General features: G+C 48.4%; 1 protein-coding gene across 5 annotated transcripts in view; it reads right to left on the reverse strand.

The window, feature by feature from the left end:
• Positions 1–21,466, reverse strand: part of CASK (peripheral plasma membrane protein CASK) — a 756,819-nt gene that overhangs the window by 566,208 nt on the left and 169,145 nt on the right. The window lies entirely within an intron of this gene.

Here is a 21,466-nt window from a genome sequence, read left to right on the forward strand (position 1 = left end):
GTTTTTGGAGCCAATTTTATAAGCATCTGTATGACAACACGAAGAAAACATATACATTAAGAACAGAGCTATTCGGATCGCGTTAAGGAAGTATTTAAAACGTAACATGTTCCGGTGCTACTTTGAGTTTTTCTTCTTCTGCAATACGAACGGTGAAACTAAAAACAAAAACAGGCTGATAATCGATGCACTCGTATGCACGGAGCAAATCGCTCCTTCAGCCCATATCATTATTATTCGCTGCACACAAAACCTACTCAGAAGAGTATCCTGCGCCGCTCGTGGTCCGTAGATAAGACTCGGCTCATCGTGTTGACTCATTATAGAGCGCTCAGGGACCTCGTTAGCTCTCACGCCCGTGGGCCCTCATCTATGCGCCCGTGCATGTCCCCTTCAGAGCTCTGATTCCTTTATCTTCCGCCGTCGTAAACGAAGCCAGCATACACACTTGACGCACACAGGAACTGGTATGAGCGCCCCACATCATTTTAACCCAGGAAAGGAACTTTTTCTTTCTGCTCTTTCCGAAGCTCATATACGCCCGAGTCGAACTTAAAGCCTTCTGTTTTAAAGCATGTTGGAGCGTTCGGACGCACACCTCCTGTTTCCTCTCCTTCCACTTCTGTTTTTAAGAAGTTCAAAAACCTAATATTCCTCCTCCCTCCCTTTAGTTTTCCCACATCCTCATATTCCTACCTTCCCTTTGATTGCACATTATTTTTCCTCTATTCTCCCGCATAACAGTCTCTAAACGATCTTTAAAACTGCTGGCTCAGTCAGCACGATTTTTTCTACCGAAAATACGCGAGTGAAGTGAAGTGAAGTGAAGTGGAGTGAGTGAGTGAGTGAGTGAGTGACTGAGTGAGTGAGTGACTGAGTGAGTGACTGAGTGAGTGACTGAGTGAGTGACTGAGTGAGTGACTGAGTGACTGAGTGAGTGAGTGAGTGAGTGAGTGAGTGAGTGAGTGAGTGAGTGAGTGAGTGAGTGAGTGAGTGAGTGAGTGAGTGAGTGAGTGAGTGAGTGAGTGAGGATGCCAAAGAAAGTATGTGAGTATCTGCTTGCGCTTTCCACGGTGAAGGGACGAGCGCCTCCAGAAAAATGAAGACAGCAAAAGAGACGTCAGGTGAAAAGAAGGAGAACCAGGCGGTGCAGTTCTTTGTCATAATGTCACTCGCCGCAGCGTAAAGAGAGGGCCAACGCCGCCTCTAACAAGCGCCTGCCCCGTTCCGCTCCTCTTATTTGGTCTTCGCAAAGGCCGACTCATTAGGGCCCGCCAAGAAAGTTGCGTGCAGCCCGCCAGTGTCCGCCGGCCACCTAAGACGCTCTAGGCAATCCCACCACTGCTAAGGCGATCTGGAAGTTGCGGCTTTCACCGCCTGCCGTTCGATCGCTCTGGCTCGCATTCACTGGCTGTCGGAGAGGGCTTATGAGCTTGCGATGGGCAGATCTGATGGAACGAGCCTCGCTTTGATAATACTCAATAAGCTGGCTAATTTCAGACAGTACGACTTTCTGTCGAAAAAAAATACTGGACAAGGAAACAGCACTCACCACGAATCGGTTTGTTTACACGTCTTCTGTAATTTATTCACAATTTTCCGAAACCTTGCAACGCAGGATGCACAGTGGGCCGAGTTGCTGGAACATGAATTTGTATAAAGTCATGGACGTACATATGTAAGATTGCTTTCGAAGATACAGAGAAATCGATAATATGCTAACTGCTTCGCTGCAGCCCGTGATAAAAATCAAGTGTTCCGAGAAACATTCAATGCCAGAATGTAATATGGGTGCGTCTTCCTTATGCCATGCGATACGTTTTCTGGTTTCGTTTGATTTATTTTGATTTATTCGATTTAATTAAACCCCAAAGTGAGATGGGACGAGCTACGATACAACTGAAGCCTCCGACGATTTTGACCACGTAGGGTTCTTTAACAAGCATTCGATGAATTAGACAGACGCGAGGCTGGACTGACATTCAGAAAGAGATGGTCAACTGCTGACTACAAGAATATGGCGCACCGTAAAACCTTGTATAAATATTTTCACGCAAGAATATAAGTTACCGTCATGCGGTCTTGTTTGCTTTCGTTAACGAAGGAGAGGTGACTATTATATTGTTACGGGGTAGTTCAGCTTGTAGCAGAGGGCGGACACCGAAGACAAGGCTTTCAAACAGACGTTCTCAGCAGACACCAGCCGACGCTCTTGAACGTCATCTTATCTCCAACTCACGAGAGTCTTCTTCTTCTTTCCTTATGCGTATGCACCGCGTAATGTGACAATATTTAAAAGCTTTAACGTCCCAAAGTGAATCAGGCTGTGAGGGTCGTCTTAATAGAGGAATCAAGAATGAGTTCGACCACGTGGTTTACTTTAACATGCATTGACATCGAACAGTACACGGGTGCTTCGAGCTTCACATCCATCGAAATAGGGACGCCGCAGCCAGCTGCAGGCCTGCGCCTACAGCTGAGTTCAAAATTCAGTTCAGTTCAGGCGTTCAGTCGTGTCCGACTCTTCGTGACCCTATGGACAATGTCACGCCACGCTTTCCGGTCTCTCACTATCTTCCTAACATCACATAACTTCATCTGCAGTGCCTCGAGGATGCCATCTAACCATCGCGTTCGCTGCCTACCCTTTCTCCGGCGACCCTCAACCTTTCTCAACATCAAATCTTTCTCCAGCGACTCCTCTCTTCTCATCAGATGACTAAAGTAGCTACTGAACGTCAAATGCGCATAAGCAGCCATATGAGTGCACAGATGAAGTCAGTGTGCAGACAGCGCGTCCAGTCTTTAATCGGGTTCAATCACGTTTTGGCTAAACATACTGTTTTCGATCGAGCGGCATTAAAAGTGGCTTTGGCCTTTTACCCTCGTCGTCTGCGTCGTGTAAGAGAGCACGGCGGCCCATCCTATCAGCCGCGCACCTTCCGTAGTAGCTCACCTAGGCAGAGCTGCATCCAATTCCAACAGAGGCGCGGGGCAGCAGCTCGTCGGGTGATTGGCATCACATGAAGGCACTCAGAACTACACCCATGCAGCCTGCTCTTCGGGCCACTCCCTCGGAGCTCTGCGCCTCGTGACTTTCTACTTCCCCGTTAGGGAGTGACGCACGGAACTTCTCCCTAATTAGGGACGCCACGTCGCCCTCGGGTAACACCGTCCGAAGTCCCGAGATTCGCGAGAGGTACGCCACAAAACGAGTCTACATCCGTCGGTTCCCTCCGGTCGGAACGTAAACAAGAGTCCTGATATTTCTTTTTTTAACCTGTCTGGTTTCTTTTTATGCTATATTTCGCACTAGCAGAGCCTTTTGAAGAACCCGACCACCGTTACCACTATATGTTTCTTCTTTTGTCATAAAAACCTTCTTTTTCCAAACTTCGGCACGACACAATACGTCAAGAACATTGCGGTGCGAGGAGTCTGCTGTTGCTGTTGTTGTGGCTGTAGGAAGAAGGAAACGAAAATGCACGGGCCTGCTACTGGCTCTGTAGCTGAGCCACCTCCGCTGCCTCGTGCAGACAGAAGAGAGAATAAAGAAAGAAAAGAAAAAGGGAAAGAAAGACACGCGCCGCAACAACAGCCGTCGTCCACCACCGAAGCGGTGGCGGGTGCAATGACGGCCTACAACAGATAAAAATTCGGTGGCAGGCTGGCCCTTGCCGTAAGCGGCGGTGAGCTACCTGTCCTGGCCCCGTCAGGGGAGATCATGACAAGGAGTCTGCTCCCTACTCTCCTAGCATCATTGAAAGCAGCTTACCACAACGCACGGGTGTAGTTCCGGAGCGAGCTTCTTTTGTAAAAGCCTCCCCCATTTCCTCCGTCCCATACTCTCCTGGCATCATTGAAAGCAGCTTATCACAACGCACGGGTGTAGTTCCGGAGCGAGCTTCTTTAGTAACAGCCTCCCCCATTTCGTCCGTCCCGTATTACCTCTGCGCTTGCCCGCTTAGCGAATACCAACACCATTGTATACGTCACACTGGAACCACAATGTCGCAACGACTAAAGCCTGTTTCCCACGCTAGCGAAAACGCCAGCGATTTCTGCCTCAACGGCGCAAAAATCTGCTTTGAGCTGTCGCGACTGCTCGAGCGGTGAGAGCGACGCTATTCCAACACGTTGTAAATTTTTCGCCCCGTCGTTGCTGATCGCCGTTGAGTTCGTCCAATTGCTTGTATGTGAACTAGCCTTTAGTCGGATGTTCCAGCTGTATAATCTTAAGCACTGCCTGCTGTCGATGCAACGACAGACGCGTGGCGGCTTTGCTCGCTTCTCAGGCTGCGCCATAGAGTTGGGCCACAGAACTGGGCCAAGCGATTAAATTTAGACCATGTCAGCCCTGCTCAGTCAAGTAAAAAGGTCAAAGAGGTCAAAGAGCGGACGCCGGGTTTCGCGTATGGGGCGGTGGTGTGCCGACGACCTGCGTGACTATACACATCCCAAGTTTGTGCTGCAAGCATTCCCTTCGGAAGCTTTAACCTGTCCGTGTGCTGTGCGATGTCAGCGCACGTTAAAGATCCCCAGGTGGTCCAAATTACTCCGTAGCCCTCCACTACGGCTCCTCTTTCTCTCTATCCACTTTCTCTCCCACCTTCCTCCCTTCCCTTACGGCGCGGTTCAGGTGTCCACAGCTACAAGTGTGACAGATACTGCGCATTTCCCTTCCTGTGAACCAATCAACCAACCAACCAACAGCCCCATATCATTCTGTTTGCTATGCAGTTGTCGTGACGCTGGGGCTATGTCGACCCGGCCTTCACTTGGTAGCGTGCAGAGACTCGGGGTTGAAGTAGGATTGAATCTTCGAAGTTGGTGAAATATGTACAAGCAGGTTTAATGGCACTTTGAGAAAACTTATATACAATATTTACACGAAAAAGAAGGGTACATCAGCAAAATGGCAAGCGTTAAAAGTTCATAGCGAGAAGCGACTGGATGAGCCGTTTACCCAGGGCCCAGAGCGACATTTCGTGCTCTGCAACGTCCTTAAAAACCCCCTATGTCCAGCCCCTCTCTGAAGATGCTGACCAACCAAATCCAGGGCACGCCCCTCAGGTATCGGCATCCAATCGAACACATCACTGCACTGATGGTCTGAAGCACTGACTGGTCCGGCATTCATTCGTTGGGCGTGATCACTTGTTGGCGGGAAAAGCCTGGGAACGGCGAGGAGAGGAGGTACATTTCTATTCTTCAGCAAAGAAACCACAGGCTGGTTCTGACAAGGGGTTTTACTTCTCAGAAACCCGAGTGCACGTGGCGCCGCATAGGGCTCCCAACATGGTCCCTTTTTGACAATTGCAAATCTTTCCTGCATTCCCGGGAAATCACTTAATGGCCGTATGAGTCATGCTCCTTTCTTGTCCTGCACGTCAGCGGACATGTCACTCTGTCGTCTCCTTTGGATAGGAGGCATTCATCACTGGAGGATAGCACTTCTCGACTGGAAGGGTGAACAAAAGAAAGAAAGCACTTCCTGCTATTTCCCTCAGGGGGACGTTTCTTTGTGTTTTTCCAGACGTTCTCTTGACAGGGTCAATTTGGCATTTGCAGGTTGTCCACAAAGCAAAACATGCTTACAAAACAGGATTCCTGGAAACAGGCTCACTTAGAGCCATTGGACCATCACCACTTATTCACAAAACTTATCCATGCCCACAGGCGAACAATAGAGCGCGCAATTGCGGATGCTTGGTCGTAACAGCCTCCTCCCCCGCCAGAAGAGTCTCGGAGGGCAGCAGTCCCAGCTGCTGCATGAAGAGACGACTTAATGGCCTGCACGTGAACGCTTGAAGCTCGCTGTTGCTTGTCGCGTTGTCTTGATTGTTGTAGGCCAAATTGCTCGAGCTGTCTGAAACTCAACCACATGTCGAAGTAAGCACTCGGCTCCCGTCTGAAGAGACCAGGTCAAAAGAAAACTGCCATTGTTGTTCGAGAAAAGCCCACTCTCAAGACGTTCAGGACCCACGTATTCCTAGAAAACCAAACGTGCTGCTTTACATAGTCACACATATACAAGCGCACGAAGAAAGAAAAAAAAAAAAAAAAAAACCTGATTATCAATTTGGATACATGGTGAGGAACATCTCGGACCGCTTAGAAAGAGCGGCTAAGCGCGTCCGCATTCCCATTTAACTTCCCCTTTTTGTATCTTATTTCAAAATTGTACTGCTGTAAAATCAAGCTCCACCTAAGAAGGCGACTGTTCTTCGATGTCGCAGTTTGCAGCCAAGCTAGGGGACAATGGTCCGTCTCTAAGGTGAATTTGGCCCCTCCAAGATAGCACTGCAATTTTTGAATGGCCCATACAATGCAAGCGCACTCTTTCTCTGACGCGCAATAAGCCCTCTCTCTAGAACTCAGTTTTCTGCTCAAGTAGAGCACGGGGTGCTCATTACCGTCGTCATCTCTCTGGCAGAGAACAGCACCTAGCCCTCGATCACTGGCATCACACTGGACCGTGAATTCTCGGTCATAGTCTGGAGCTCGCAATACCGGACGGCTAATCAGCACAGCCTTCAGGTTTACGAAGGAGGCTTCCTTTTGTTCGTCCCAGACTACATTTGTCGGTTCTGTCTTGCGGAGAGCGTCGGTCAGAGGGCTAGCCAAAGATGAATAGTTAGGGATGTAGTGATTGTAGTATCCCGTCAGACCCAGGAATGCTCGAATTTCCGTCTTCGTGCTCGGCCGCGGGTAGTCTGCTACCGCAGAAATCTTAATCTCGCTGGGTTTCCTGAAACCTTGACCTACATTGTGACCCAAGTAGTCCACGGTCGCCCTTGCCAGGCAACATTTCTCGGCCTTTACGGTTAGTCCAGCTTGACGCAAAAGGCTCAGTACAGCTCTTAGATGTACCATATGGTCCGCCCATGAGTCGGAAAAAACCGCAATGTCGTCTAAATAAGGCACCGCGAATGTTTCACACCCCTTTAAAATCCTATCCATGAGTCGGGAAAAACAAAATGGAGCATTTTTGAGCCCGAAACTCATCATTGTTGGCTGGTAGCTGCCCGTCGGAGTGACGAAAGCCGCGTATCTGCTGGCGCGTTCAGTGAGCGGTACTTGCCAGTATCCTCGAGTAAGGTCCAGCGTAGTCACATATGCCGCTCTACTGACCTGTTCTACTCTCTCCTCAATATTCGGAATAGGATACACTTGATCCCTGGTGAGAGAATTTAGCTTTCGGTAGTCTACCACAGGCCTAGGGTCTTTACCTGGAGATTCTACTAAGATCATAGGCGAAGCATAATCGCTTTCCGAGGGTTTTATTACTCCCAATTCCAGCATGCGAGTTACTTCCCTATCCAGAATTTCTCTTTGCCTTGGAGAAAATCGGTAGCACCTTGATCGCACTGGCACGTCTGAAGTCAGCTCAATATCGTGCTCAGTCAAATCAGTTCTGCCTGGCCTGTCCACGAAGCAGGCCTCAAACTCTGTTATTATCTCGCCCAGATCGGACAGCTGGGATTTCTTTAGTTCTCCTCTCTGCTCCGTCTTTTTGAGAAGCTCCTGAGCGTTGCTTCCTTTTCCGCTGAGGCAAATCAAGTTGTCCCCCATCTCCTCGGGAAGGTTTAACGTTAGATTTACCACGGCTTCCCTCTGCACATAAGGCTTCATAAGATTGCAATGATAAATGCGCACTTCTTTACGCCTACCGGGAATTTTCACTGCGTAGTTAGTGTTAGAAAGCTTTGCAACGACTTCAGCCGGTCCTTCCCACTGTACTTCGAGCTTATTCTGCCTTGAACTTCTCAGCAACATCACCTGGTCCCCGATACAAAACGTCCTTTGACGGGCTGTCTTATCATAGTACACCTTGGAACGAGCCTGGGCTGACTTCATGCTGGCCTCAACGAGTTCCTTAGTGTTATGTAAGCGATTCAAGAGGTTCAGAATGAATTCTACTACTGTTGGGTCTTCTCCGCGCCCCTCCCAGGCTTCGCGCACCATTCGCAAAGGTGAGCGCAGTGACCTTCCGTACACCAACTCGGCTGGGCTAAATCCAGTGGATTCGTGCGGCACTGACCGCAAAGCGAAAAGCGCTGCAGGCAGGCAGGTATCCCATTCGCGCTTGTTTTCATAGCACAGTCCCCTCAGGACTCGTTTGAGAACAGAGTGCCATCTTTCTACGCTGTTGCTCTGCGGATGATGGATCGAGCTATGCACTACCTTAATGCCGCATCGCTCGAGAAATGAGGTGGTGAGGACACTCGTGAAAACGCTACCCTGATCACTTTGGACCTCGGAAGGGAATCCAACTCGTGCAAACACTGACAGCAGCGAATCCACTACACTCTCGGACGTCACCTCGCGCAGCGGAACAGCCTCTGGAAACTTTGTGGCTGGGCATAACATAGTGAGGATATAACGGTACCCTGACTCTGTCACAGGAAGTGGCCCAACTACATCTATTACTAACCGGTGAAACGGCTCGGTAATGATTGGTACTAACACCATCGGAGCTTTCCACTTATCTTGTGCCTTTCCAACCCGCTGGCACGTGTCGCATGATCGCACAACATTTTCCGTGTCCTTAAAACATCCAGGCCAATAGTATTCTTGCAACAGCCTCTGCTTTGTTTTCCTTATTCCAAGGTGACATGACCACGAGCTGCCATGGGAAAGTCGCAGTAAGTCTCCGCGGTACTTTTGGGGAACGACTAATTGGTCCCGCTCTACTCCGCGCTTATCCTTGAATAAGCGATACAGCACTCCCTTTCTCATCTCAAAAGAAATGTTATTTGCTGTCTTAGTGGCGCGGTGGCGCTCTCTTATCTCCTGTATCTTGGGATCATTGGCTTGCTCCATAGCTAAGTCCTCTCGAGTTCCACTTAAAAGTCTCGTGAGATTACTAGACACTGGCGGCAAGAGGTTACTCTCAAGAACGTCCTCATTCCGCGTCTCATCAAGCTCACTTTCAAGTTGACATATCTGAGATGCCTCGCTCTCAAAGTTTTCTGACCTGCTATCTTCCACATCGACCACTGTTTTAACTGCCGTTTCTTCCGCTGTGGAATTTTCTGGTATGAGCAGTGTAGCTAGTTCTCGCGCCCTTGAACGTGTTAAGGCTTGCACAACTCTGTCTCCGAACAGGATGCCCCTCTTTCGCAGTAGCATGTCCGATTTGTTGGAGAACAAATACGGATAGCACTTAGGAAGCTTTCCTGAAACGGCAGCCTCGGTTGTTAATTCGCCGAAAGGGCCCTCGATGACCACGTTCGCGATCGGCAAGCACACACTCTGTTCCTCAACTACCTGTCGGATCCATGCACACTGTCCTGTATAGTCGGAAGGCGATACATACGCCGGATGGACAACATCCATCGTTGCGGCCGAATCGCGCAGTACCTTGCAAGGCTTCCCGTTGACTACTAGGTCATGCAGGTAGGGTTCTAAAAGCTGCATATTTTCATCGCAGTCCCTGACATACGAGAAAGCAATCTTTTCTTTCCGGCAGTTGACGGCAATGTGACCCTGCTCATTACACCTAAAGCATGTGAGCGGCTTCCTAGCCTCAAGCTTATTCTTTGTGTTCTGCACGTTGGTCACTTCCCCACTTTTCTCACTGCCGTCCTTTCTAGGGAATTTGCCTGAAGAAACCTTCATTGCTTCGTTTCCAACTCTAGCAAAGTGCCTTTCCTGACGGTTTTTCACACTGAACTTGGGATTGCGGGGCCTATCCACTGCTGGGTTGCTGAATTGTCGGCGCGAAGCATACTCCTCAATAAGTTCGGCAGCTTCAGTTGCCGACTTAATTTCGCCTCTGTCCTGTAACCAATTTCTTTCTTTTTCTGGGAGGCAGTTATAAAACTGCTCCAAAAGAATTCGCTCGACTACAGCGTCCCTATCACTGTAGGAATCTGTGCTCTTTAGCCACTCGCCCAAATTTACTCTTAAATTGTACAGGAATTCAGGGTAACTCTCGTCCCTGGACTTAGTAGAGTTCCGAAAACGTTGTCTGAACGCCTCGGCGCTAAGCCTATACTTTCTCAGAAGGCAAGCTTTGACCTTCTCGTAGTTGTCCGCGTCCTCCTTGCTTAGCCGCGCGACAACCTCCGCTGCCTCGCTGGGCAGAACCGTCAATAATCTCTGAGACCAAGTGTCTCGCTGGAAGGACAGTTTTTCGCAGGTTCGCTCAAAGTTAGCCAGATACAGACCGATATCCCCTGATATCACATATGGCTGCATGTACTTTGACATCTTGAAATCTGCCTCCTTGTTGAGACGAGGTACCGCTAGCTGGGGACAATCGCCCGACCTCTTGCTCAACTCTAGTTCTAATTTCCGGAGCTCAATTTCTTGGTCCAGCTTTTTTGCTTCTCTTTCAAGCTTCTCACGTTCGTGCTCCCTTTCCTCTTTTTCCCTCTCAAGTTCACGCTCCCTTTCCTCTTTTTCCCTCTGACGTTCGCGCTCCCTTTCCTCTTTTTCCCTCTGACGTTCGCGCTCCCTTTCCTCTTTTTTTTGGGCGATGAGGTTCCATGCTTCACTGAGCTCCTCATCATCGGCTCCCAAATCTGTGATTGCCTTTATAATCAAAGGTTTTCGTGCCAAACCACTTGTATCAATTCCCAGTTCCTCACACAATTGCAACAGTTCCGGTTTCTGCAGCTTTTGTAGGTCCATGATCGCTCCGAGTGTCGGCTACTTCCAAAACAACAGTGCAAACTACCAAACCTAAAGGCGTTTCAACACTTTTTACCAGTTCTAAAATCTAACCCTGTTCTAGAACCTGGTCCACATCAGAAGAAAAGCCAAGCACTCACCCACACATGCGATCGATGTTCCGAGCTGCTCTCTTGTTGGCCGATTGTTGCTCCTGCTTGTTGCTTGAGATGCCACCTCCGATCACTAGATGTTGTGGCTTGCAGATTCTGATCCACCTCCAATCACCAGATGTTGTGGCTTGTAGATTCAGATCCCACCTCCAGTCATCAGATGTTGTGGCTTGTAGATTCAGATCCACCTCCAATCACCAGATGTTGTGGCTTGTAGATTCAGATCCCAACGCTGGTCACCAGTCGTTGTGCTTGTAGATTCAGATCCCACCGCTGATCACCAGTTGTCGAGACGCTGGGGCTATGTCGACCCGGCCTTCACTTGGTAGCGTGCAGAGACTCGGGGTTGAAGTAGGATTGAATCTTCGAAGTTGGTGAAATATGTACAAGCAGGTTTAATGGCACTTTGAGAAAACTTATTTACAATATTTACACGAAAAAGAAGGGTACATCAGCAAAATGGCAAGCGTTAAAAGTTCATAGCGAGAAGCGACTGGATGAGCCGTTTACCCAGGGCCCAGAGCGACATTTCGTGCTCTGCAACGTCCTTAAAAACCCCCTATGTCCAGCCCCTCTCTGAAGATGCTGACCAACCAAATCCAGGGCACGCCCCTCAGGTATCGGCATCCAATCGAACACATCACTGCACTGATGGTCTGAAGCACTGACTGGTCCGGCATTCATTCGTTGGGCGTGATCACTTGTTGGCGGGAAAAGCCTGGGAACGGCGAGGAGAGGAGGTACATTTCTATTCTTCAGCAAAGAAACCACAGGCTGGTTCTGACAAGGGGTTTTACTTCTCAGAAACCCGAGTGCACGTGGCGCCGCATAGGGCTCCCAACATGGTCCCTTTTTGACAATTGCAAATCTTTCCTGCATTCCCGGGAAATCACTTAATGGCCGTATGAGTCATGCTCCTTTCTTGTCCTGCACGTCAGCGGACATGTCACTCTGTCGTCTCCTTTGGATAGGAGGCATTCATCACTGGAGGATAGCACTTCTCGACTGGAAGGGTGAACAAAAGAAAGAAAGCACTTCCTGCTATTTCCCTCAGGGGGACGTTTCTTTGTGTTTTTCCAGACGTTCTCTTGACAGGGTCAATTTGGCATTTGCAGGTTGTCCACAAAGCAAAACATGCTTACAAAACAGGATTCCTGGAAACAGGCTCACTTAGAGCCATTGGACCATCACCACTTATTCACAAAACTTATCCATGCCCACAGGCGAACAATAGAGCGCGCAATTGCGGATGCTTGGTCGTAACAGCAGTGCAAGATGGACCTTAAGATTTTTTCTCATCCACTTCCGACGTTTCGACACTCAAACTGCGTGCCTTGTATCGCGACGGCAACCAAAAGAAGACTGAAGACTGAAATAGCATCTACGCGCGCTACATTTCTGACAGTGTGGAACATATCCCGACAACAGTGCGAGGCATTCTAATTTCTAGCAAATGAGGCACGCGAACACGCCCGTGTAGGTTCGTGTTCACTGAGAAATAATTAAGCTACAGATATTTGCTACAAACGAGAAATAACGCACACTAGATCAAATGACTGCGTAAGATAGCGAAATACTAAACTATTTCGAAAGGAGGAGGAGAAAAGGAGGGCGCAAGGCAGGGATGTTAACCACAAAGAATGAATTCCGGTTGGCTACCCTACACTGGGGAAGGGGAATGGGGGAATAAATGGGGAGGGTTGAATGCGGCTTTGATGAAACGATTGAGCAGCTCCTTTGTGATTGCCCTGTATTTGCAACTGAACGACATACGCTGCGTACTGCATTGGATCGTCTGGACGCTCACCCCTTAACGGGAGGGAAGATCTTGGGACCACGGCCCCAAAAGTCATCTGCGGTCAAACTAGTTGGAAAAAGGCAAATTAACCCTACGGCTTAAAAATTTAATGTACTTGCTGGCGAAGCGACCCCTGTATCCATCGCGATTCGAAGTGGGCGTTCATCAGCCTAGAGTATCGATACTTGCCAAAGGTGATGGCCTTTGTGAGATTTTTTAGTTCTTCGTCCTAAATCTTTACCTTTATGCCTAGTCGGCACTGAATTCTCGGTACAGCTCTGTTGGGCTATCGGCAGGTCTACTTCTGCAGATGTTAAGGACGCTCTGCAATTGTTTATCCATACTGCCATGTATCTAGCATTGCTATTCGAGATACTTATGACATGCGCAGGCACTGCCCCGCTCCGCCATGTGTGTATAGTACAGGCCTGTTTTCTCTGTTTCTCTGGACAGCTGCAAGCGCCTCACTACACAAAAACAGACTTGTCCTTTTAACCACTATGACAAGCAACAACTTTTATTAATTTTATTCTTCTACAAAAATATTCAGCCTCGCGTGAAACATGGTTGCTCGCAAACGATGCTAGGGAGTTTCAAATATATCATAATATTAGAGAACGCTACAGCGCGCACATTCAGCATGGGAAACGGTTCGCAAAGTCTCATGCTCACATCGACTCACCAGGAAGGTAGGATTAAATCCGTTTTAACCTCATCTAAGGCTTTTCTTTTTTCGCTTTTCTCGTAGAATAGAGAAAATAAGGCGGAAAGAGAACCATCGCTATTACTCAGCTGCTTAGACTATTCATAGCTGTGGAATATTCAGTTCGCTTAGTGTTAACTGCGACAAACTAAGCTTGCGTTTGATTTTGCGCACATACGTCCAAAATTAAGTACACATGCGACAAACTTCTTTCACCGGACAAACTTTCCTCCTATTTCCAAACTCTCCCTGCTCGGAGAACAGACCCTTAATGGAGTCGTAAATATTAAAACGGAAAACGCAATCGAGAACTTGGATTTGCTGGAATCCACTTAGCCTTTCCCGCCGCTAAACTTGGCTTTGAGTTCCGTCAACTTCTGCTTTTCGCTGACCTTCCGTAAACGTTGGCCAAACGGCTGCGCAATAGCACTACGCATTCAGTAGTCATGTCATGATCTTTAACGTTGGCAGTTAGGAGAGAAACTGACCAGTTCTCAGAGTTAACTTCGAAAACTTCACCAGCGCTGCGATATGGGACAGACAAAGAAGAGAACGAAGGACAAGCGCTACTAGCAATTGAAGTTTGTTTGAAAAATACACAGGTAATGCACACAAAAGACAACCAGAAGCGCATACGCTCCCGTCCCCTTTCAAAATAAGAAGCAGATTTTAGGAAACGAGATACGAATTTTCAGTCATGTATATTTACTGAAGGGGTACTTACACACGTACGTGTTGCTGTTCTTGTGAGCATGATAGGCTTCACAGAATTCCCTTGCCAATTAATCTTGATGTCTGAACACAACTGTTACCCTTTTAAAAAGAGGAGTGCATGCTTTTTTTATTTGACACATTACACGCACTTGGATTGTTAAGGTGGCAATCTCTGTAATGTAGGGCCAAATTTCTCAGTTTTCGAACATGTACCAACTCGCTCAAATGCTTGTTATGTCAGAATTAACTTTCCACTGCTCTATAAATTTCTGTTCTTTATATGCTTTTCTTTATATGCGCTCCACGTGTTTGTGTTTCTCTGCCTAACCTCACCATTCCCTAATATGTACGCCAAAAAAGAATATAACCAATGAAGCGCAGTATTAAACCACCCCTCGGTATCTAACAAAACACCGGAGACATGCAAAAAAAATTCTAATATGAAAAAAAAAAATGCATAAGCGAGGGAGAAGATAGCAAGAAGCCGAGGATCGCGCACTCTGAGCGTAATGGACGATGTATTAAAACTTGATTACCGAAACCGGAACCCGGCAAGCTCTGCTGCAGCCGGCAAAGCCAAACGAACAAAAATGCACCCAAGAAAAACAAGCGGCAGAAAACTGTTATTGAAGCGTGATGAGGACTAACGGAGTAATACACTGCAGAAGCCCGGCTGCGAGACAGGACTCTCTTAAAACAGGAGTCACACAGGAAACGCACTGGCGACCACACATACGTACAGCCCCGAGGTCATAAAAATTTTTGCCCGACACTCGACGCTTCGGTAGCGACGACGACTGAGAAGTGCGGTCGCGATTCCAATGAATCGGAGCGTTTTAACGTGGTTAACGGTGAAAAACGACTTCCTCGGCGGCAGTTCACTCTCCGCAGCTAGCCTATCTCTCCCTCTCTGTCGGGCCTTTCCTCACGGCCGCTGCGTATGTACACCACCGCCGCCGCCGCAAATGCGTTCAATAGGCCAATTTAGCTCTTTCTCTCTCTCTCTCTCTGCGCCCCGGCTGCCGTGTCGTGCACTCTCCCCAATTTGCCGTCGGCTGCTTTCAGTCCCGTTTAGTTGCTGTTTGAGCGGAGCGGACGCCAGGGTCCGGCCATCGTCCAACGGCGATAATTCGATTTAACGCCTCAACACGGTCTCTTGTCTTCCGAATTTGCTGCGTTTTCTCAGCCAGATTTCTTTTCTTGTTTTTCTTTGCTTCCTTTTATCACAATTTTTCTTTCCTCGCTTCTCCCGTTGCACACGGCCGGGTTCAGCATCGGCTCGACGTTTTAATCCATCATGTCTTGCAATGCGAGTCCACGCTATTTGTTTGTTTTATTTTCTTCTTAGTTTTCTGAAGATCGAGTACAGTTTGTCTTCTGTCTTGGTTTCTCTTCTCACTTCTTTTCCTTTTTCGGCGGTACCGCAAGTCTGTGTTCTCTCAGATCGAGGAAAACCACGGCTGTCACGTCAAAAAGCAAAGGATCGCGAGTCAGACGCTATCACTTTCAGAGTTTCCCGCCTACAGCGTGCCCAAAACAAAAACAACGATTTCAAGCAGGGAACGTTTCCTCCCCGTTGCAGCCGTACTCTCTCCCATTCAGGTCATGAGTTTAACCGCAACGTGAGAGCCACATAGGTACAGATTTGATGAGCGCAAAGTCCTCTAAAAGGGAGGATAAGCATAATAATAATTAAGCATAATAATTAGACAGCCCTGTTTTGTCGCTACGCTCATCCCCACAGATCTTAGGCCGATAACGCTAAGCACTAATCGGATTCGCGTTTGACGTGCTGCTGCTGCTTAGCGTCGACTACTTGTTTTGTCTCTAACTCTGCCTCTATCTGTTCATAAACAATTATTCGGCGACTGTTTATTCGGTAAGTAATTATCCTGCACCTTTGTATTAACCCCCGTTCTGCCTCTGTAGAAAATGCAAATCATTTTCTTTAAACATATATGTATCCCGTGTTCAACATTAAAAGTCATGGTAAATCAAATAAAAGCTTCTTGTCTATTCGTTATCGTATACGAAGGGCACCTGTAGCAACAGCAGTAGTTTGAGAAAAGCATGACGAACAGGATTAAATCAATAAGAAAGAGCACACCGGAAAAGTGCTAACTAACAACGTCTCGCTCCAACAGAGGGGAACGCTAATTTTGATTTAGGCCTCGTTACGCTATAATTGATTAGAGCGTTGTGTTAGCCGGCGCTTGTCCGTGTGCTCTTAAGTGTTGTATAAGGTCATGTTTTCACTCCTTTTTATATTATAATTATGTTACAGCATATCCTACTTGCAAGTCCTTCACATAGCGGTAAGTTACCTACATAGTTTCTGCCTCACCCATTAAAAACAAAAAAAGAGAAAGAACAAAATAACAGTGTTTTTCGAGGTGCAGCGACATGCTTCGAGGTGTGGCTTTAACGTTCCTTAGCGGGGCGTGGGTTATGAGGAATAATTGAAAATTGCACAGAGAATACAACAAAAGGAAAGAGACACGACATAACCGATTTTCAGTTATGCTAAACCAAAACCAACTAGGCCAATTTTTTGCCACGAAGAACCCCGTAGTGCAGGACTACAAAGTCTATATCACCTAGAGTTTAGACCAGCAATCAAAGGAGCGATTATTCAATTATGTCAATAAAAAAAAAAAAAAAAAAAAAAAGCAGCGAATCGATGACATGACGACTCCACCCTAAAAGTCAGTTGACTAATTGAACGTGACCGAAATATCACAGGGCTTAAAAGAAGGGAGGGGTATAAGTGTACGCACTTCAATTTTCTGTGGAGCTCACATGGTATTCTTTAGAGAAGTTAAGCAGATCCAAGCAAACAAAGTTCATTAACAGGTACACATAACAGTTCGCTCTCTTTCCTACAGCGAAAAAAAAAAAAGGAGTATTTCCTTTCGGGGAACCGTTCCCAATATGCACATACGCGAAACACACCAACCTTACCTGAACAGTAAAGCGAAGATAATTTAGTCTATACTTCCCACTCTTCCCACTCTAAACTACATTCAGTTGGGACGACCAAAACTTGTTCGTTATTAACATAACTCTTAGTGTCCGAGATTGAAACTAAAGTATTTTCTTCCATCTTCAGGCGAACTACCTCATTTATAACCGGTAGGAGCAGAAAAAATAATGACCAAATGTGTTCGCAACTTGGAATCTTTCTACGCATTTCATTCTCAGCTGCGTCCTCAAGCAATTAACGGAACAGAAGCGCGTTCTCTATTAATGATTTCGAACGCCCGCATTTAAAACACAAATTCTGACATCGCGCGTTTTTGCTCAGAATAAAGCTCAAAATATGGCCGTCAGATTTGGCAAAGTAAACTGAAATAATTACTATTTCGCTTTCCTACTGAAGGCAGGTGTTTTTTGTTTTGTTTTTTGTTTTTTCCCCTTGGAATCTCTCGGATCTGAAAACACCATTTGTGCCCACGGTGATTCACGTTGGATGCGCGGGCCCTCAGTGGAGACCGCCATACATCGCCATGAACAACACGCTGCAGCGTGTCTTAAAAGCGAGAGCAAAATTACCAGAAACAACAAAGGAATGAACACGGTCCGCAAGACGGAACGAACGTTCGGTCATATAAGCTCCACTCAGCGCGAGATCTTGTACGCAAGGCAATTACTCTTCCTTCTTCCTCACGCAAGGAACAGAGACGAATGGAAAAAGACCGCTTTAACGGCGTGCATACGCTGTTTTCTATTTGCTTCTTTTTTTCCTGCGTTGAAGTCACATCCGTGCGACGGAGTGCGCTCACCCAGAGCGAGCACGGCGAGAAATGCAAAGGGAAATTACTTTTCGCGCCGCCGAGAACACAAGTGATCGTTTGCAAGGATTCCAAGGTAGAGAACCCGAACTCTAGAGAGAAAAAAAAAAAAAAAAAAAAGCTGAAAAAATACATCAGCACAAGAAAAAAAAAGAAGGAATACTCGAGCCCGAGAAAACACTTTTTACTCGTGCTTTCATCACGAAATGGTGCTTATTTCTATTCTTTGCGCGGTAGGCGACACACCGTCGGCGTCGTATACTTTTTCGAGGCTCTGAGCTTTCCATCTTTATGCTCAGCCACATCACTCTCTGTTTTGTTTTGTTTTTTTTTTTTTAGTTTCTTCTCTCTTGATTTTCTTCACTTGTTATTTTTAGGTTTGTATTTCGTTGTGAGACATGCACGAAGAAGGTAAGCCATTGTGTGGCGTTTGCGAAATGCCAGTAGGAATGCGGTAATACGATGACTTCACTACTGGCTTTGCCAAGAAGCATTTCCAACAATGTGAACTTGCGCTTCAGTGGCCGAATTAATTAAGAACTAAAGAAACAAGCAGCGGAATTTTCTCCACGATAGCACTAAACGAGGAACGAATCCTTTCGGACAATGAGTAAAGACGCGCACCGGTCACGACTGCACGGTTGTCCGCTGAAATAGCCTCCGGGTGCAGCCCATTTCATGCTAGTGCCTATATTCCAGGGTCATTAAACATGTTTGATGTTTTCATGTCAAAGATAAGCAGTAAGGATAATGTGAGCACTGCGTGCTTTAAAACGGTAAAATCCTAGCGCGGTAACCAAAAATATTTCCTCTCCCACGCTGAACATTTCACTTCCGGACCCGACTTTGCGAATGTCAGCGGGGCAATTACAAATGAGTCTCCTTCAGAACAACGCACAATCGTCGAGAGCTTTACGCGAGAAAAATTGCCAACCTCGTGCCTCCTAAAATACGTAGTCTGCACCAACGCCATAGTGGCAGAAATACACGAGGCCAGACGAGCGGGAAAAGCTCGAGCACTTTTCTAATTTGTTTATCGCCCCCTATCTGCCCACTGCGTAAGCTATAGCTCTGTGCTTGAAAACAGCACCAGTACTATCGCGTGATGACAGTGGCCGGCTTCATTGAGACGCCCGAGAGAGTAATTTCTGGTTATAAGCTTTTCGGGTTATAAGGACTTCTCCGGCACGGTTGTACCAGTGTTGGCAGACAGAAAACAGAAGGCTAGTTAACTAATTTCTTATAATGTACATTTACGCAGTTACTGTTAGGGATCTCGTCTGCAATCAGAGACTTGCAGCCGGCCATTATTATTGTCCATATCTGAATTTAAGATATCAATTGGATTGGTAAAACGTTTATTCGGGGCCTGCAGTAGAACGCGCGCTCGCGCGGGCGCGCTCCGGACGGGGCCTACGTCGTCCTCTGGGCACCGGCCGCGCGGCCTGGGTCCCCGCTCGCCGTGGCCGGCTCGCTGGTTCCCTGCCGGGCCAGCGCCTTGATGACCTGCTGGACGGCCCAGAGTTGCTCCTCTTGATTGTCGCTCCCTGCGGCTGCTTCCAGTCGCGGCGGGATCCTCCCAGACTTAGCTTCTTCCTGGTACTGGGTACAATTCCACAGCATGTGTGCGAAGCCAGCAGTCTCCGTTCGGCAGACTCTGCATTTGTCTGTCGGGTGCGTCTCGGGATACATTCTATGCATCAGCAACGGACTGGGGAGTGAGCCCGTCTGTAGCTGTCTGAATAAAACGGCTCGCTCTCGACTGAGCCCCGAGAAAGGGGGTGGAAGAGTTCTGCGAGCTAGGCGGAACACCTTGGTTATTTCGTTGTAGTCCGTCATTCGGTCTTTGGTGCTGAACCACAGCGGCCAGTCGACCGAGGCGCGGTCCGTTAGCGCGCGCGCCTCGGCGTGTGCCGTCTCGTTGTGGTTGGCGCTGCGGTCTGACGCCTCGCCCGCGTGCGCCGGGAACCACTAGATTCTCACTTGTCTGCTGCCATTGTCGTTTTTGGTTGCCTGCAGTATGCGCACAGCTTCTTTCACTATCCTGCCTTTGGCGTAATTTCTCACCGCCTGCCTCGAGTCGCATAGCACTGTGTGGCAGTAGCGGTCGGCGATGGCCAGGGCGATGGCCACCTCCTCCGCTTGCTCTGCCTTGGTGCATCTCGTGCTGGCGGTCGTGCGAACGGTGCCGGTCGCGTCGATGACGACCGTCGTGAACCCGTGTATCTTGGCATACTCAGCCGCGTCAACGTAGCGTGCGTGTGTGTCGGCCGCGTGCTGGTCTATCAGCGCCTTGGCTCTCGCTGCTCTCCTCCCTTTTTTATACTCCGGGTGCATGTTCTTCGGTACCGAGTCCACTCTGATGTTGCGCCTGATCTCATCGGGGACGGAGAGCTGCGTCTGCTCCCTGCCTTGATATCCAATTCCCAGGTTGTCCAGGATTTTCCGGCCGGCCTTGGTCGTAGACAGTCTTTCGAGCTCTGCGGCACATTGGGCCTCCGCTATCTCCTCCAGCGTGTTGTGCACCCCTAGCTGCAGGAGGCATTTGGTGCTCGTTGTTTCGAACAGTCCCAGTGCCGTCTTGTAGGCTCTGCGGATGAGTATATCTATCTTGTTTCTCTCGCTCTTGTTCCACTTGTGGTAGGCCGCCACGTACGCTACGTGACATATGACGAACGAGTGGATCATTCTGATCAGGCTCTCTTCCTTCATTCCACTTTTCTTGTTCGTGACTCGTTTGAGTAGCCTCGTGGCGTTCGCCGCTTTCGCAATGAGCCGGGTGACGGTCTCGCCGTTTCTGCCGTGCGTCTCGATCGTCATCCCCAACACTCTGATCTTGTTGACTCTTGGGATCGCGTTTCCCTCTCTGGTCTTGACTTTGATTGCCTCGTACTCTCTCGGGCTGCTCTTAGGTTTGCGGTGCTTGACGGGCGGGTAGACGAGGAGCTCCGACTTGCTCGGCGAGCATCTGAGCCCCGTTCCGTCGAGTTGGTCTTTGATCGCATCAACGGCCGCCTGTAGGGTGGATTCGATGTGGGCATCGCTGCCCCCTTCCACCCACAGCGTTATGTCGTCCGCGTATATCGTATGTCGGACTTCCTTGATGTTCCTGAGCCTTTCGGCCACTCCTGTCATCACGAGATTGAAAAGCACCGGCGAGATGACCGATCCCTGAGGTGTGCCTGTGCTTCCCAGCTTCTTCTCCTGTGCTTGGAGGTCCCCCGCTCTGAGCTCGGCCGTTCTGTCCGTGAGGAAGTCTTTGATGTAATTGTATGATCTCTCTCCCATGTTGAGTTTCGAGACTTGGGATAGGATCGCTGAGTGCTTCACCTTGTCGAAGGCGCTCTGTAGGTCGAGTCCCAGTACTGCTTTGTTGTCGCCAGTTTTGCCGTCGATGATCTGGTGCTTGAGCTGTATCATGGCGTCTTGGGTTCTTAGATGCTGCCTGAAGCCAATGATCGTTTCCGGGTAGAGATCTTCTTTCTCGAGGTATTCTTGCCACCTGTTGAGCAGGACGTGCTCCAACACCTTGCCCACGCAAGATGTGAGCGATATGGGTCGGAGGTTATCCGTGTCGGATGGCTTGCCCGGCTTAGGGATTAGGATGATCTTGGCCTTCTTCCACTGCGTCGGCAGCGTTCCCGTTTTCCAGCATTTGTTGTAATAA

Source organism: Amblyomma maculatum, chromosome 2 (assembly GCF_055883805.1).
Source record: "Amblyomma maculatum isolate TAMU_Amacu chromosome 2, ASM5588380v1, whole genome shotgun sequence".
Taxonomy (NCBI): domain Eukaryota; kingdom Metazoa; phylum Arthropoda; class Arachnida; order Ixodida; family Ixodidae; genus Amblyomma; species Amblyomma maculatum.